The sequence below is a fragment of the Rhipicephalus microplus genome, unplaced genomic scaffold, assembly GCF_043290135.1.
Source record: "Rhipicephalus microplus isolate Deutch F79 unplaced genomic scaffold, USDA_Rmic scaffold_315, whole genome shotgun sequence".
Classification (NCBI taxonomy): domain Eukaryota; kingdom Metazoa; phylum Arthropoda; class Arachnida; order Ixodida; family Ixodidae; genus Rhipicephalus; species Rhipicephalus microplus.
In genome coordinates this window covers 87,501-102,500 of record NW_027464883.1, presented here as the reverse complement: position 1 = coordinate 102,500, position 15,000 = coordinate 87,501, and the positions used below count along the sequence as shown (strand labels likewise).

The following is a 15,000-nucleotide window of genomic DNA, read 5'->3' as shown; positions in this document are numbered from 1 at the left end:
ACTCGAGGCGGAAGAACGAAGCCAGCAAGGGCCTGGCCGCAAGTGCGTTCAATTGTCGGGACGTCCAAGTCCCTCGTTCTTCCGTGCTTCCTCTTTCGGCAAGTCGTTGCGGCACCTTCCCAAAGCGCGCAGACCCGCTAATCGCGACGAGCGCGACGTGGCCGTGCCGCCTTTCCCTCGGCAGCAAGCAAAACGCCTGGCAACGTCGACGCTCCCCTAACCGCGATCTCGCACCGTGTTTCGTGTGGCGAATTCAAAAGCCGGCCGGCGCTGCTGCAACCATTACGGTCGGTACGCATACGCCGCGGAGGGCGGGACGGTCATCGGAGCGTGCGGTTCCTCCATCGAGTACTGCGCACCTCGGCCGTCGCATCGCCGTGCCATGACCGGCCGCGCGTCAACGCGAACCGGTGCCAGCGAGATCCCTCGCCTGCAAGAACCGACCGGCAGCCTCCGTCACCCGAGGACGCGGAGGCGCTTGCCGCGGACGGCGGGACGGTATGCACTGGTGCACAGCGGACCCGTCACATCGCCAGTTCCTTGACCGACCGCCGACGCTTGTGCCGTTCCTCTCGTACTTGGCAGTCGCCGCGCGATTGTCGGGTCTCGTTCTTGCACGCTCGAACGGTCGGGAGGGCACTCGGCTGGCGTTTCGGGAACGCGCAGCCTCGCCTTCTACCGACGTAACCACGACTCGCCGTTCGCGCTCCGCCGCTCCTGTTTACAGTACTAGGCGGTCCCGCAGCGGTCGGGTCGCGCATTTCGAGCGCTTCGAGCCACGGTGCAGTGGCGGGTCGAAAGCCGACCTATGAGTGCGTTGCGCCGTTTGTACCCGCGTCCGCCACCTGGCCGACCGTCCAAGGTCGCGGTGTTGGCGTCCGCTGGGCGCAACAATTTGTCACGGGGTGCCGCTCCACATTCAGGCAGCCCCGTGGGGAAAAGCCGACCCCGCGTCCAAACGGGGTCAGCGGCAGAAAGTGTCGGGCGCAGACGCAGCTGAGGCGCTCACCCTTCACAATCCGTTAATGATCCTTCCGCAGGTTCACCTACGGAAACCTTGTTACGACTTTTACTTCCTCTAAATGATCAAGTTTGGTCATCTTTCCAACAGACCGGCGCAACCGAAAGGCCGCGCCGGACATCGGTCCGAAGACCTCACTAAATCATTCAATCGGTAGTAGCGACGGGCGGTGTGTACAAAGGGCAGGGACGTAATCAACGCGAGCTTATGACTCGCGCTTACTGGGAATTCCTCGTTCAAGGGGAACAATTGCAAGCCCCTATCCCAATCACGAAAGAAGTTCCACGGGTTACCCAGTCTTTTCAGACAGGGATAAAGACACGCTGCTTCCTTCAGTGTAGCGCGCGTGCGGCCCCGGACATCTAAGGGCATCACAGACCTGTTATTGCTCTGTTTCGTGCGGCTAGGAGCCGCTTGTCCCTCTAAGAAGGTTGTAAGGTGCTGGGAACCCCGCACCTATTTAATAGGCTAGAGTCTCGTTCGTTATCGGAATTAACCAGACAAATCGCTCCACCAACTAAGAACGGCCATGCACCACCATCCACCGAATCAAGAAAGAGCTCTCAATCTGTCAATCCTCCCAGTGTCCGGGCCGGGTAAGTTTTCCCGTGTTGAGTCAAATTAAGCCGCAGGCTCCACTCCTGGTGGTGCCCTTCCGTCAATTCCTTTAAGTTTCAGCTTTGCAACCATACTTCCCCCGGAACCCAAATACTTTGGTTTCCCGGAAGCTGCCCGCCGAGTCATTTGAGTAACTCAGGCGGATCGCTGGTTGGCATCGTTTATGGTCAGAACTAGGGCGGTATCTGATCGCCTTCGAACCTCTGACTTTCGTTCTTGATCAATGAAAACATTCTTGGCAAATGCTTTCGCAGTAGTTCGTCTTGCGACGGTCCAAGAATTTCACCTCTAGCGCCGCAATACGAATGCCCCCGTCCGTCCCTCTTAATCATTACCTCGTATTCCAAAAACCAACAGAACAGAAACGAGGTCTTGTTCTATTATTCCATGCAAGTTTATTCAGGCGACTCGCCTGCGTTGAGCACTCTAATTTTTTCAAAGTAAAAGCACCGGCCATCTCGAGGCACACAATGAAGTGCACCAAGAAAGAACCGGCATGATGTTCAGTCCGAGCCGTCGCATCGGGTAGATGCACTACTCGTCTGGAACTGAGATCCAACTACGAGCTTTTTAACCGCAGCAGCTTTAGTATACGCTATTGGAGCTGGAATTACCGCGGCTGCTGGCACCAGACTTGCCCTCCAATTGATCCTCGTTAAAGGATTTAGAGTGTACTCATTTCAATTACGGGGCCTCAAAAGAGTCCCGTATTGTTATTTTTCGTCACTACCTCCCCGTGCCGGGAGTGGGTAATTTGCGCGCCTGCTGCCTTCCTTGGATGTGGTAGCCGTTTCTCAGGCTCCCTCTCCGGAATCGAACCCTGATTCTCCGTTACCCGTAACAACCATGGTAAGCAAGTAACCTACCATCGAAAGTTGATAAGGCAGACACTTGAAAGAAACGTCGCCGGCTCGTGGCCATGCGATCAGCACAAAGTTATCCAGAGTCACCACACAATACGGGCCGAAACCCGATCGATCTTGGTCTAATAAAAGCACCCGTTACCCAAAGGGCTCCAGGCTCACTGCATGTATTAGCTCTAGAATTGCCACAGTTATCCAAGTAGGAAGAAACGATCTAAGGAACCATAACTGATTTAATGAGCCATTCGCGGTTTCGCCTTATTTCGGCATGTACTTAGACATGCATGGCTTAATCTTTGAGACAAGCATATGATTACTGGCAGGATCAACCAGGTAATCGTTCGACTGCGCGTCCGTCCTCGCCTTCGGCGGGCCGGACGCAGTCTGTGTGCGGCGGAGGCCACCTTCAGGCGCCCCAACACGCTTATTTTGCACTCCGAGATGACGGCGTTCGAGCTCGCTACGGCACAACCTTCCCGAAAGACGAGTGGGAGCCGTGCGGCAAGAAGCACGTTCATGCTCGCTCTTTTTCGTTGCATCGACTCGGTCGCGCCGTGCGGGTTGCCCAAGCCCGCTGCACTGTCGGTGGACCGGCCGGAACTAGCAACGGAGCCGAGACTGCAAAGCCGCCAGACGACGGGTCACGCCCGCGTCTTCGGCGCTTTCGCATCTGAATCGCCCGAGGACGACACGGAACACACCTCGATATCGTGGTAAAACGGCACCGTCCGACAACCAGCCCCTAACGCATCAAGCGGATGAGGCTGCAGACGACTGCCGTGGATTCCCCTGGAGCAGACCCGAGGACACGCTTGACGAGGCCGAAGCCCGCCGCATATCAGACACCCGGTCGCTTTCGCGTACGCCGCTCACGAGAACCCCCACATAATAGCAGCGATAAGTACCCAGACCTCCTTGGGCACTAATACGAGCGTACTCGAGAAAATTTCACCGCGGGTGTGCCCCGAAACGTGTGGCACGTTGAGCGTGCCACAAGTCTACGTCGCTCTCAAACCCGCCGAGGTCGTAGAATTTGCGACCCTACTCACGAAATTCCCACCGAGGATACGGCCGCAAACGTACCGCACCTTGGGTAGGCCACGAGTTTGTGCAACACTACGCTGACGGCACAGCACCGAGGTCGTGCGCGCACGCACGGGAAAATTCCGCCGCGGTTTCTGCCGAAAACGTGAGGCACCACGACTCTCCGCAAGTTCGCGTCGACTGCGAAAGACCGAAGTCGTGAACGACGTGTCCGCTACTCGCCGCCGACACGCTGGACACCAAACGTACAACGACTCGACGGCGTCGTAGAGGCCCACGACGCGGTTTTCCTTAACGACGTCTCGGCGTGGCACCGACAGGTTAGAACGGCCGACCAACGTTCCCTGTCCGCCGTTCGGCTCAGTCGAAGGGCTCGGCGACTTCGGCAACGCTGCGAAGCCGCACGGTGACGCACGCCATGTCCCCATTTTTTTTTTTTTCTTTCTGCGTCTGCCGGGGTGCCCCTATAATAGCAGCGATAAGCACCCAGACCGCCGTGGGTCGCTCGCCCCGGCTGACGTGGTTTTTCGTACTCCTGCGGCGGTCGCCGTCAAGCACGTCCAAATACGCTACTTTCGTGGGCGCATTCACGCTCTTTCGCTTCGCCGGAGTGCCAGCACTCACTCTGCCAAAAACGGCGAACATCCGAGCGGCGGTTCCCACTTTTGCGTCGGCGTCGCAAACCCCGCCCCGGCAGACGAGGTTTGCCGTACTCGTGCGACGGTGGCCGGCGGGCACGTCGAAAGACGCCGATATCGTGCGCGAATTGGCGCACCTTGGCTTCACCGGAGTGCCGCCACTGACTCCTCCAAAAACGGCGAAGATCCGAGCGGCGCTTCCCACTTTCGCATCGGCGTCCCGAACTCCGCCCCGGCTGACGCGGTTTACCGTACTCGTGCGACGGTCGCCGGCGAGCACGTGGAAAGACGCCGATATCGTGCCCGAATCGGCTCCGTTCGGCTTCGCCGGAGTGCCAGCACTGGCTCGGCGAAAGACGACGAACATCCGAGCGACGGTTCTCACTATTGCGTACGCGTCGCAAACCCCGCCCCGGCAGACGCACTTTGCCGTACTCGTGCGACGGTCGCCGGCGAGCACGTAGAAAGACGCCGATATCGTGCCGGAATCGGCCCCGTTTGGCTTCGCCGGAGTGCCAGCACTCACTCGGCCACAAACGGCGAACATCCGAGCGGCGGTTCCCACTTAGCCGTCGGCGTCCCGAACTCCGCCCCGGCAGACGCGGTTGCCGAGCTCGTGCGACTAGCGACCGCGAAGCCGTCTCGCGACGCCGCTTTCGTGCGCGGCTCCCACTGCGACCTGGGTCACCCGAGGTCGACGAGCAAGAAAGAATGTCGAAAAAAATTTTTTTTTTTTTTTGCGTCTGCCGGGGTGCCCCTATAATAGCAGCGATAAGCACCCAGACCGCCATGGGTCGCTCGCCCCGGCTGACGTGGTTTTTCGTTTTCCTGCGGTGGTCGTCGTCAAGCACGTCCAAACACGCCACTTTCGTGGGCGCATTCGCGCTCTTTCGCTTCGCCGGAGTGCCAGCACTCACTCTGCCAAAAACGGCGAACATCCTAGTGGCGGTTCCCACTTTTGCGTCGGCGTCGCCAACCCCGCCCCGGCATACGCGGTTTGCCGTACTCGTGCGGCGGTGGCCGGCGGGCACGTCGAAAGACACCGATATCGTGCGCGAGTCGATGCTTCTTGGTCTCGCAGGAGGGCCGCCACTCACTCCTGCAAAAACGGCGAAGATCCGAGCGGCGCTTCCCACTTTTTCGTCGGCATCGCAAACCTCGCCCCGGCAGACGCGCTTTGCCGTACTCGTGCGACGGTCGCCGGCGAGCACGTCGAAATACGCCGATATCGTGCCCGAATCGGCCCCGTTTCGCTTCGCCGGAGTGCCAGCACTCACTCGGCCAAAAACGGCGAACATCCGAGCAGCGGTACCCACTTAGCCGTCGGCATCCCGAACTCCGCGCCGGCTGACGCGGTTGCCGAGCTCGTGCGACTAGCGACCGCGAACGCGTCTCGCGACGCCGCTTTCGTGCGCGGCTCCCATTGCGACCTGGGTTACCCGAGCTCGACCAGCAAAAAAGAAGGTCGAAAAAAAATTTTTTTTTTCTGCGTCTGCCGGGGTGCCCCTATAATAGCAGCGATAAGCACCCAGACCGCCGTGGGTCGCTCGCCCCGGCTGACGTGGTTTTTCGTACTCCTGCAGCGGTCGCCGTCAAGCACGTCCAAATACGCCACTTTCGTGGGCGCTTTCGCGCTCTTTCGCGTCGCCGGTGTGCCAGCACTCACTCTGCCAAAAACGGCGAACATCCTAGTGGCGGTTCCCACTTTTGCGTCGGCGTCGCCAACCCCGCCCCGGCATACGCGGTTTGCCGTACTCGTGCGGCGGTGGCCGGCGGGCACGTCGAAAGACACCGATATCGTGCGCGAGTCGATGCTTCTTGGTCTCGCAGGAGGGCCGCCACTCACTCCTGCAAAAACGGCGAAGATCCGAGCGGCGCTTCCCACTTTTTCGTCGGCATCGCAAACCTCGCCCCGGCAGACGCGCTTTGCCGTACTCGTGCGACGGTCGCCGGCGAGCACGTCGAAATACGCCGATATCGTGCCCGAATCGGCCCCGTTTCGCTTCGCCGGAGTGCCAGCACTCACTCGGCCAAAAACGGCGAACATCCGAGCAGCGGTACCCACTTAGCCGTCGGCATCCCGAACTCCGCGCCGGCTGACGCGGTTGCCGAGCTCGTGCGACTAGCGACCGCGAACGCGTCTCGCGACGCCGCTTTCGTGCGCGGCTCCCATTGCGACCTGGGTTACCCGAGCTCGACCAGCAAAAAAGAAGGTCGAAAAAAAATTTTTTTTTTCTGCGTCTGCCGGGGTGCCCCTATAATAGCAGCGATAAGCACCCAGACCGCCGTGGGTCGCTCGCCCCGGCTGACGTGGTTTTTCGTACTCCTGCAGCGGTCGCCGTCAAGCACGTCCAAATACGCCACTTTCGTGGGCGCTTTCGCGCTCTTTCGCGTCGCCGGTGTGCCAGCACTCACTCTGCCAAAAACGGCCAACATCCGAGCGGCGGTTCCCACTTTTGCGTCGGCGTCGTAAACCCCGCCCCGGCAGACGCGGTTTGCCCTACTCGTTCGACGGTCGCCGGCGAGCGCGTCGAAAGACGCCGATATCGTGCGCTAATTGGCGCTCCTTGGCTTCTCCGGAGTGCCGCCACTCACTCCTCCAAAAACGGCGAAGATCCGAGCGGCGTTCTCCACTTTCGCATCGGCGTCCCGAACTCCGCCCGGGCTGACGCGGTTTACCGTACTCGTGCGACGGTCGCCGCCGGGCACGTCGAAAGACGCCGATATCGTGCCGTAATCGGCCCCGTTTGGCTTCGCCCGAGTGCCAGCACTCACTCGGCCAAAAACGGCGAACATCCGAGCAGCGTTTCCCACTTTCGCATCGGCGTCCCGAAGCCCGCCCCGGCAGACGCGGTTTGCCCTACTCGAGCGACGGTCGCCGGCGATCACGTCGAAAGGCGCCGAATTCGTGCACGAATCGATGCTTCTTGGTCTCGCAGGAGGGCCGCCACTCACTCCTGCAAAAACGGCGAAGATCCGAGTTGCGCTTCCCACTTTTTCGTCGGCGTCCCGAACTACGCCCCGGCTGACGCGGTTTACCGTACTCGTGCGACGGTCGCCGGCGGGCACTTCAAAATACGCCGATTTCGTGGGCGCATTCACGCTGTTTCGCTTCCCCGGAGTGCCAACACTCACTCTGCCGAAAGCGGCGATCATCCGAGCGGCGGTTCCCACTTTTGCGTCGGCTTCGCAAACGGCGCCCCGGCAGACGCGCTCGTGCGACGTACTCGTGCGACGGTCGCCGGCGAGCACGTCGAAAGACGCCGATATCGTGCTCGAATCGACCCCGTTTCGCTTCGCCGGAGTGCTGCCAGTCACGGCGCAGAAAACGGCGAACAAGTGTTTTTTTTTTTTTTTCCTAGAATTTGTGTTATAGAAGGCACATTTGATATCGGACGATAATTTTCAACTTTATCACGCGCACCGATTTTCGTGTAGAGGTTTGCAAGTTTATGGGAATTTCTCCACTTGGAATAATGCGATTTAGTAGTACTACGAGAACTTCATGGATGTACTCAAGGGTACGGGGCAAGTCAGTTACGTCAACACCTGCAGATTTTTTACACTTCAAACTGAAAATTGTTGGTTGTGAGTCCTCGTGTGATATTAAAGGCCGATTCGCTAACACATAGAACAAAGAAAGAAAGGAAGAAAAAACGCCCGCGCTCGCTCAAGAAACCTGGGTTCGCAACAAGTGGCAACAACAAGCAACCGAGCGAGTGCGCCAAAACCCGTGGCGGCCGAACAAACGCGAAGTCCCAACCGCGTCAGCCGGGGCGGCACGGGACAGGAAAAATCACTTCAGCCGGGGCGGCGGGGCACCGAATAAACCTCGTCACCTCGTCGCAGGATAAAAGAGGAAACAAAAAGTCTAAACAGCGTCTGCTGGAGCGAATGCGTAATAAAACAACAACAACAACAAAAAAAAAACACCCGCGCTCAAGAAGTCTGCAATCCTCACAAAAGGCGACTGTGACCGAGCAGCGTCAGCCGGGGCCGTGCGGAAACGGAAAAACCGCGACTACCGGGGCGTCGAGGCACCGAAAAATCCACTTCAGCCGCGGCGAAAAAAAAAACAAAAAGAAAGACGGAGGGGGGGGGGGGGAACCACGTCTGCCGGGGCGAAGGAAAAAAAAAAACGCGTCTGCCGGGGCGAGCCCGGGTGCGGCACCACCGGGAAAACTGTGGCAAACAGACATGGCGATCGAGTGAGTGGGCCGCCAGCCAGGCTCAGCCAAAAAGTGCAAAGTCCGAACTGCGTCAGCCGGGGCGGCAAAAACCGCGTCAGCCGGGGCGGCGCAAAAAACCGCGTCTGCCGGGGCGGCACGAAACCGCGTCAGCCGGGGCGGGGCGAAAACTGCGTCAGCCGGGGCGAAAAGAAAAAAAAAAAACGCGTCTGCCGGGGCAAGCCCGGGTGCGGCACCACCGGGAAAACTGTGGCAAACAGACATGGCGATCGAGTGAGTGGGCCGCCAGCCAGGCACAGCCGAAAAGTGCAAAGTCCGAACCGTGTCAGCCGGGGCGACGCAAAAACCGCGTCAGCCGGGGCGGCGCGAAAACCGCGTCAGCCGGGGCGGCACGAAACCGCGTCAGCCGGGGCGGCGCGAAAACTGCGTCAGCCGGGGCGGCGCGAAAACCTCGTCAGCCGGGGCGAGCGAAAAGGGGGGGGGGGGGGGAACCACGTCTGCCGGGGCGAAAGAAAAAAAAAACGCGTCTGCCGGGGCGAGCCCGGGTGCGGCACCACCGGGAAGACTGTGGCAAACAGACATGGCGATCGAGTGAGTGGGCCGCCAGCCAGGCTCAGCCCAAAAAGTGCCAAGTCCGAACTGCGTCAGCCGGGGCGGCAAAAACCGCGTCAGCCGGGGCGGCGCGAAAACCGCGTCTGCCGGGGCGGCGCGAAAACTGCGTCAGCCGGGGCGAGCCCGGGTGCGGCACCACCGGGAAAACTGTGGCTAACAGACATGGCGATCGAGTGAGTGGGCCACCAGCCAGGCTCAGCCAAAAAGTGCCAAGTCCGAACTGCGTCAGCCGGGGCGGCAAAAACCGCGTCAGCCGGGGCGGCGCAAAAAAACCGCGTCTGCCGGGGCGGCACGAAACCGCGTCAGCCGGGGCGGCGCGAAAACTGCGTCAGCCGGGGCGAAAGAAAAAAAAAAACGCGTCTGCCGGGGCGAGCCCGGGTGCGGCACCACCGGGAAAACTGTGGCAAACAGACATGGCGATCGAGTGAGTGGGCCGCCAGCCAGGCACAGCCGAAAAGTGCTAAGTCCGAACTGCGTCTGCCGGGGCGGCACGAAACCGCGTCAGCCGGGGCGGCGCGAAAACCGCGTCTGCCGGGGCGGCACGAAACCGCGTCAGCCGGGGCGGCGCGAAAACTGCGTCAGCCGGGGCGAGCCCGGGTGCGGCACCACCGGGAAAACTGTGGCAAACAGACATGGCGATCGAGTGAGTGGGCCGCCAGCCAGGCACAGCCGAAAAGTGCTAAGTCCGAACTGCGTCTGCCGGGGCGGCACGAAACCGCGTCAGCCGGGGCGGCGCGAAAACCGCGTCTGCCGGGGCGGCACGAAACCGCGTCAGCCGGGGCGGCGCGAAAACTGCGTCAGCCGGGGCGAGCCCGGGTGCGGCACCACCGGGAAAACTGTGGCAAACAGACATGGCGATCGAGTGAGTGGGCCGCCAGCCAGGCACAGCCGAAAAGTGCTAAGTCCGAACTGCGTCAGCCGGGGCGGCAAAAACCGCGTCAGCCGGGGCGGCGCAAAAAACCGCGTCTGCCGGGGCGGCACGAAACCGCGTCAGCCGGGGCGGCGCGAAAACTGCGTCAGCCGGGGCGAAAGAAAAAAAAAAACGCGTCTGCCGGGGCGAGCCCGGGTGCGGCACCACCGGGAAAACTGTGGCAAACAGACATGGCGATCGAGTGAGTGGGCCGCCAGCCAGGCACAGCCGAAAAGTGCTAAGTCCGAACTGCGTCTGCCGGGGCGGCACGAAACCGCGTCAGCCGGGGCGGCGCGAAAACCGCGTCTGCCGGGGCGGCACGAAACCGCGTCAGCCGGGGCGGCGCGAAAACTGCGTCAGCCGGGGCGAGCCCGGGTGCGGCACCACCGGGAAAACTGTGGCAAACAGACATGGCGATCGAGTGAGTGGGCCGCCAGCCAGGCACAGCCGAAAAGTGCTAAGTCCGAACTGCGTCTGCCGGGGCGGCACGAAACCGCGTCAGCCGGGGCGGCGCGAAAACCGCGTCTGCCGGGGCGGCGCGAAAACTGCGTCAGCCGGGGCGAGCCCGGGTGCGGCACCACCGGGAAAACTGTGGCAAACAGACATGGCGATCGAGTGAGTGGGCCGCCAGCCAGGCACAGCCGAAAAGTGCAAAGTCCGAACCGTGTCAGCCGGGGCGACGCAAAAACCGCGTCAGCCGGGGCGGCGCGAAAACCGCGTCAGCCGGGGCGGCATGAAACCGCGTCAGCCGGGGCGGCGCGAAAACTGCGTCAGCCGGGGCGGCGCGAAAACCTCGTCAGCCGGGGCGAGCGAAAAGGGGGGGGGGGGGGGGAACCACGTCTGCCGGGGCGAAAGAAAAAAAAAACGCGTCTGCCGGGGCGAGCCCGGGTGCGGCACCACCGGGAAGACTGTGGCAAACAGACATGGCGATCGAGTGAGTGGGCCGCCAGCCAGGCTCAGCCCAAAAAGTGCCAAGTCCGAACTGCGTCAGCCGGGGCGGCAAAAACCGCGTCAGCCGGGGCGGCGCGAAAACCGCGTCTGCCGGGGCGGCGCGAAAACTGCGTCAGCCGGGGCGAGCCCGGGTGCGGCACCACCGGGAAAACTGTGGCTAACAGACATGGCGATCGAGTGAGTGGGCCACCAGCCAGGCTCAGCCAAAAAGTGCCAAGTCCGAACTGCGTCAGCCGGGGCGGCAAAAACCGCGTCAGCCGGGGCGGCGCAAAAAAACCGCGTCTGCCGGGGCGGCACGAAACCGCGTCAGCCGGGGCGGCGCGAAAACTGCGTCAGCCGGGGCGAAAGAAAAAAAAAAAACGCGTCTGCCGGGGCGAGCCCGGGTGCGGCACCACCGGGAAAACTGTGGCAAACAGACATGGCGATCGAGTGAGTGGGCCGCCAGCCAGGCACAGCCGAAAAGTGCTAAGTCCGAACTGCGTCTGCCGGGGCGGCACGAAACCGCGTCAGCCGGGGCGGCGCGAAAACCGCGTCTGCCGGGGCGGCACGAAACCGCGTCAGCCGGGGCGGCGCGAAAACTGCGTCAGCCGGGGCGAGCCCGGGTGCGGCACCACCGGGAAAACTGTGGCAAACAGACATGGCGATCGAGTGAGTGGGCCGCCAGCCAGGCACAGCCGAAAAGTGCTAAGTCCGAACTGCGTCTGCCGGGGCGGCACGAAACCGCGTCAGCCGGGGCGGCGCGAAAACCGCGTCTGCCGGGGCGGCACGAAACCGCGTCAGCCGGGGCGGCGCGAAAACTGCGTCAGCCGGGGCGAGCCCGGGTGCGGCACCACCGGGAAAACTGTGGCAAACAGACATGGCGATCGAGTGAGTGGGCCGCCAGCCAGGCACAGCCGAAAAGTGCTAAGTCCGAACTGCGTCAGCCGGGGCGGCAAAAACCGCGTCAGCCGGGGCGGCGCAAAAAACCGCGTCTGCCGGGGCGGCACGAAACCGCGTCAGCCGGGGCGGCGCGAAAACTGCGTCAGCCGGGGCGAAAGAAAAAAAAAAAACGCGTCTGCCGGGGCGAGCCCGGGTGCGGCACCACCGGGAAAACTGTGGCAAACAGACATGGCGATCGAGTGAGTGGGCCGCCAGCCAGGCACAGCCGAAAAGTGCTAAGTCCGAACTGCGTCTGCCGGGGCGGCACGAAACCGCGTCAGCCGGGGCGGCGCGAAAACCGCGTCTGCCGGGGCGGCACGAAACCGCGTCAGCCGGGGCGGCGCGAAAACTGCGTCAGCCGGGGCGAGCCCGGGTGCGGCACCACCGGGAAAACTGTGGCAAACAGACATGGCGATCGAGTGAGTGGGCCGCCAGCCAGGCACAGCCGAAAAGTGCTAAGTCCGAACTGCGTCTGCCGGGGCGGCACGAAACCGCGTCAGCCGGGGCGGCGCGAAAACCGCGTCTGCCGGGGCGGCACGAAACCGCGTCAGCCGGGGCGGCGCGAAAACTGCGTCAGCCGGGGCGAGCCCGGGTGCGGCACCACCGGGAAAACTGTGGCAAACAGACATGGCGATCGAGTGAGTGGGCCGCCAGCCAGGCACAGCCGAAAAGTGCAAAGTCCGAACCGTGTCAGCCGGGGCGACGCAAAAACCGCGTCAGCCGGGGCGGCGCGAAAACCGCGTCAGCCGGGGCGGCACGAAACCGCGTCAGCCGGGGCGGCGCGAAAACTGCGTCAGCCGGGGCGGCGCGAAAACCTCGTCAGCCGGGGCGAGCGAAAAGGGGGGGGGGGGAACCACGTCTGCCGGGGCGAAAGAAAAAAAAAACGCGTCTGCCGGGGCGAGCCCGGGTGCGGCACCACCGGGAAGACTGTGGCAAACAGACATGGCGATCGAGTGAGTGGGCCGCCAGCCAGGCTCAGCCCAAAAAGTGCCAAGTCCGAACTGCGTCAGCCGGGGCGGCAAAAACCGCGTCAGCCGGGGCGGCGCGAAAACCGCGTCTGCCGGGGCGGCGCGAAAACTGCGTCAGCCGGGGCGAGCCCGGGTGCGGCACCACCGGGAAAACTGTGGCTAACAGACATGGCGATCGAGTGAGTGGGCCACCAGCCAGGCTCAGCCAAAAAGTGCCAAGTCCGAACTGCGTCAGCCGGGGCGGCAAAAACCGCGTCAGCCGGGGCGGCGCAAAAAAACCGCGTCTGCCGGGGCGGCACGAAACCGCGTCAGCCGGGGCGGCGCGAAAACTGCGTCAGCCGGGGCGAAAGAAAAAAAAAAACGCGTCTGCCGGGGCGAGCCCGGGTGCGGCACCACCGGGAAAACTGTGGCAAACAGACATGGCGATCGAGTGAGTGGGCCGCCAGCCAGGCACAGCCGAAAAGTGCTAAGTCCGAACTGCGTCTGCCGGGGCGGCACGAAACCGCGTCAGCCGGGGCGGCGCGAAAACCGCGTCTGCCGGGGCGGCACGAAACCGCGTCAGCCGGGGCGGCGCGAAAACTGCGTCAGCCGGGGCGAGCCCGGGTGCGGCACCACCGGGAAAACTGTGGCAAACAGACATGGCGATCGAGTGAGTGGGCCGCCAGCCAGGCACAGCCGAAAAGTGCTAAGTCCGAACTGCGTCTGCCGGGGCGGCACGAAACCGCGTCAGCCGGGGCGGCGCGAAAACCGCGTCTGCCGGGGCGGCACGAAACCGCGTCAGCCGGGGCGGCGCGAAAACTGCGTCAGCCGGGGCGAGCCCGGGTGCGGCACCACCGGGAAAACTGTGGCAAACAGACATGGCGATCGAGTGAGTGGGCCGCCAGCCAGGCACAGCCGAAAAGTGCTAAGTCCGAACTGCGTCAGCCGGGGCGGCAAAAACCGCGTCAGCCGGGGCGGCGCAAAAAACCGCGTCTGCCGGGGCGGCACGAAACCGCGTCAGCCGGGGCGGCGCGAAAACTGCGTCAGCCGGGGCGAAAGAAAAAAAAAAACGCGTCTGCCGGGGCGAGCCCGGGTGCGGCACCACCGGGAAAACTGTGGCAAACAGACATGGCGATCGAGTGAGTGGGCCGCCAGCCAGGCACAGCCGAAAAGTGCTAAGTCCGAACTGCGTCTGCCGGGGCGGCACGAAACCGCGTCAGCCGGGGCGGCGCGAAAACCGCGTCTGCCGGGGCGGCACGAAACCGCGTCAGCCGGGGCGGCGCGAAAACTGCGTCAGCCGGGGCGAGCCCGGGTGCGGCACCACCGGGAAAACTGTGGCAAACAGACATGGCGATTGAGTGAGTGGGCCGCCAGCCAGGCACAGCCGAAAAGTGCTAAGTCCGAACTGCGTCTGCCGGGGCGGCACGAAACCGCGTCAGCCGGGGCGGCGCGAAAACCGCGTCTGCCGGGGCGGCACGAAACCGCGTCAGCCGGGGCGGCGCGAAAACTGCGTCAGCCGGGGCGAGCCCGGGTGCGGCACCACCGGGAAAACTGTGGCAAACAGACATGGCGATCGAGTGAGTGGGCCGCCAGCCAGGCACAGCCGAAAAGTGCTAAGTCCGAACTGCGTCTGCCGGGGCGGCACGAAACCGCGTCAGCCGGGGCGGCGCGAAAACCGCGTCTGCCGGGGCGGCACGAAACCGCGTCAGCCGGGGCGGCGCGAAAACTGCGTCAGCCGGGGCGAGCCCGGGTGCGGCACCACCGGGAAAACTGTGGCAAACAGACATGGCGATCGAGTGAGTGGGCCGCCAGCCAGGCACAGCCGAAAAGTGCAAAGTCCGAACCGTGTCAGCCGGGGCGACGCAAAAACCGCGTCAGCCGGGGCGGCGCGAAAACCGCGTCTGCCGGGGCGGCACGAAACCGCGTCAGCCGGGGCGGCGCGAAAACTGCGTCAGCCGGGGCGAGCCCGGGTGCGGCACCACCGGGAAAACTGTGGCAAACAGACATGGCGATCGAGTGAGTGGGCCGCCAGCCAGGCACAGCCGAAAAGTGCTAAGTCCGAACTGCGTCAGCCGGGGCGGCAAAAACCGCGTCAGCCGGGGCGGTGCAAAAACCGCGTCTGCCGGGGCGAAATAAAAAAAAAAACAAAGAAAAAAGCCCGCGCTTAATCAAAAGAAAACAAAGAAAAAAGCTTGCGCTTAATCAAAAGAAAACAAACAAAAAAAGTTCGCGCTTAAGCCTGGCGGTGGAACCACCGGGGCAAACAGACCTGGCGATCGAGTGAGTGGGCC

At 62.9% G+C, this 15,000-nt stretch overlaps 1 non-coding gene across 1 annotated transcript; it reads right to left on the bottom strand.

Annotated features, from left to right (window-relative positions):
• Positions 1 to 1,023: 1,023 nt before the first annotated feature.
• On the bottom strand, positions 1,024 to 2,838 carry LOC142793643 (small subunit ribosomal RNA). The gene has a single exon (XR_012891707.1). It is a non-coding gene; the product is annotated as a small subunit ribosomal RNA (ribosomal RNA).
• Between the last annotated feature and the right edge of the window lie 12,162 nt (positions 2,839 to 15,000).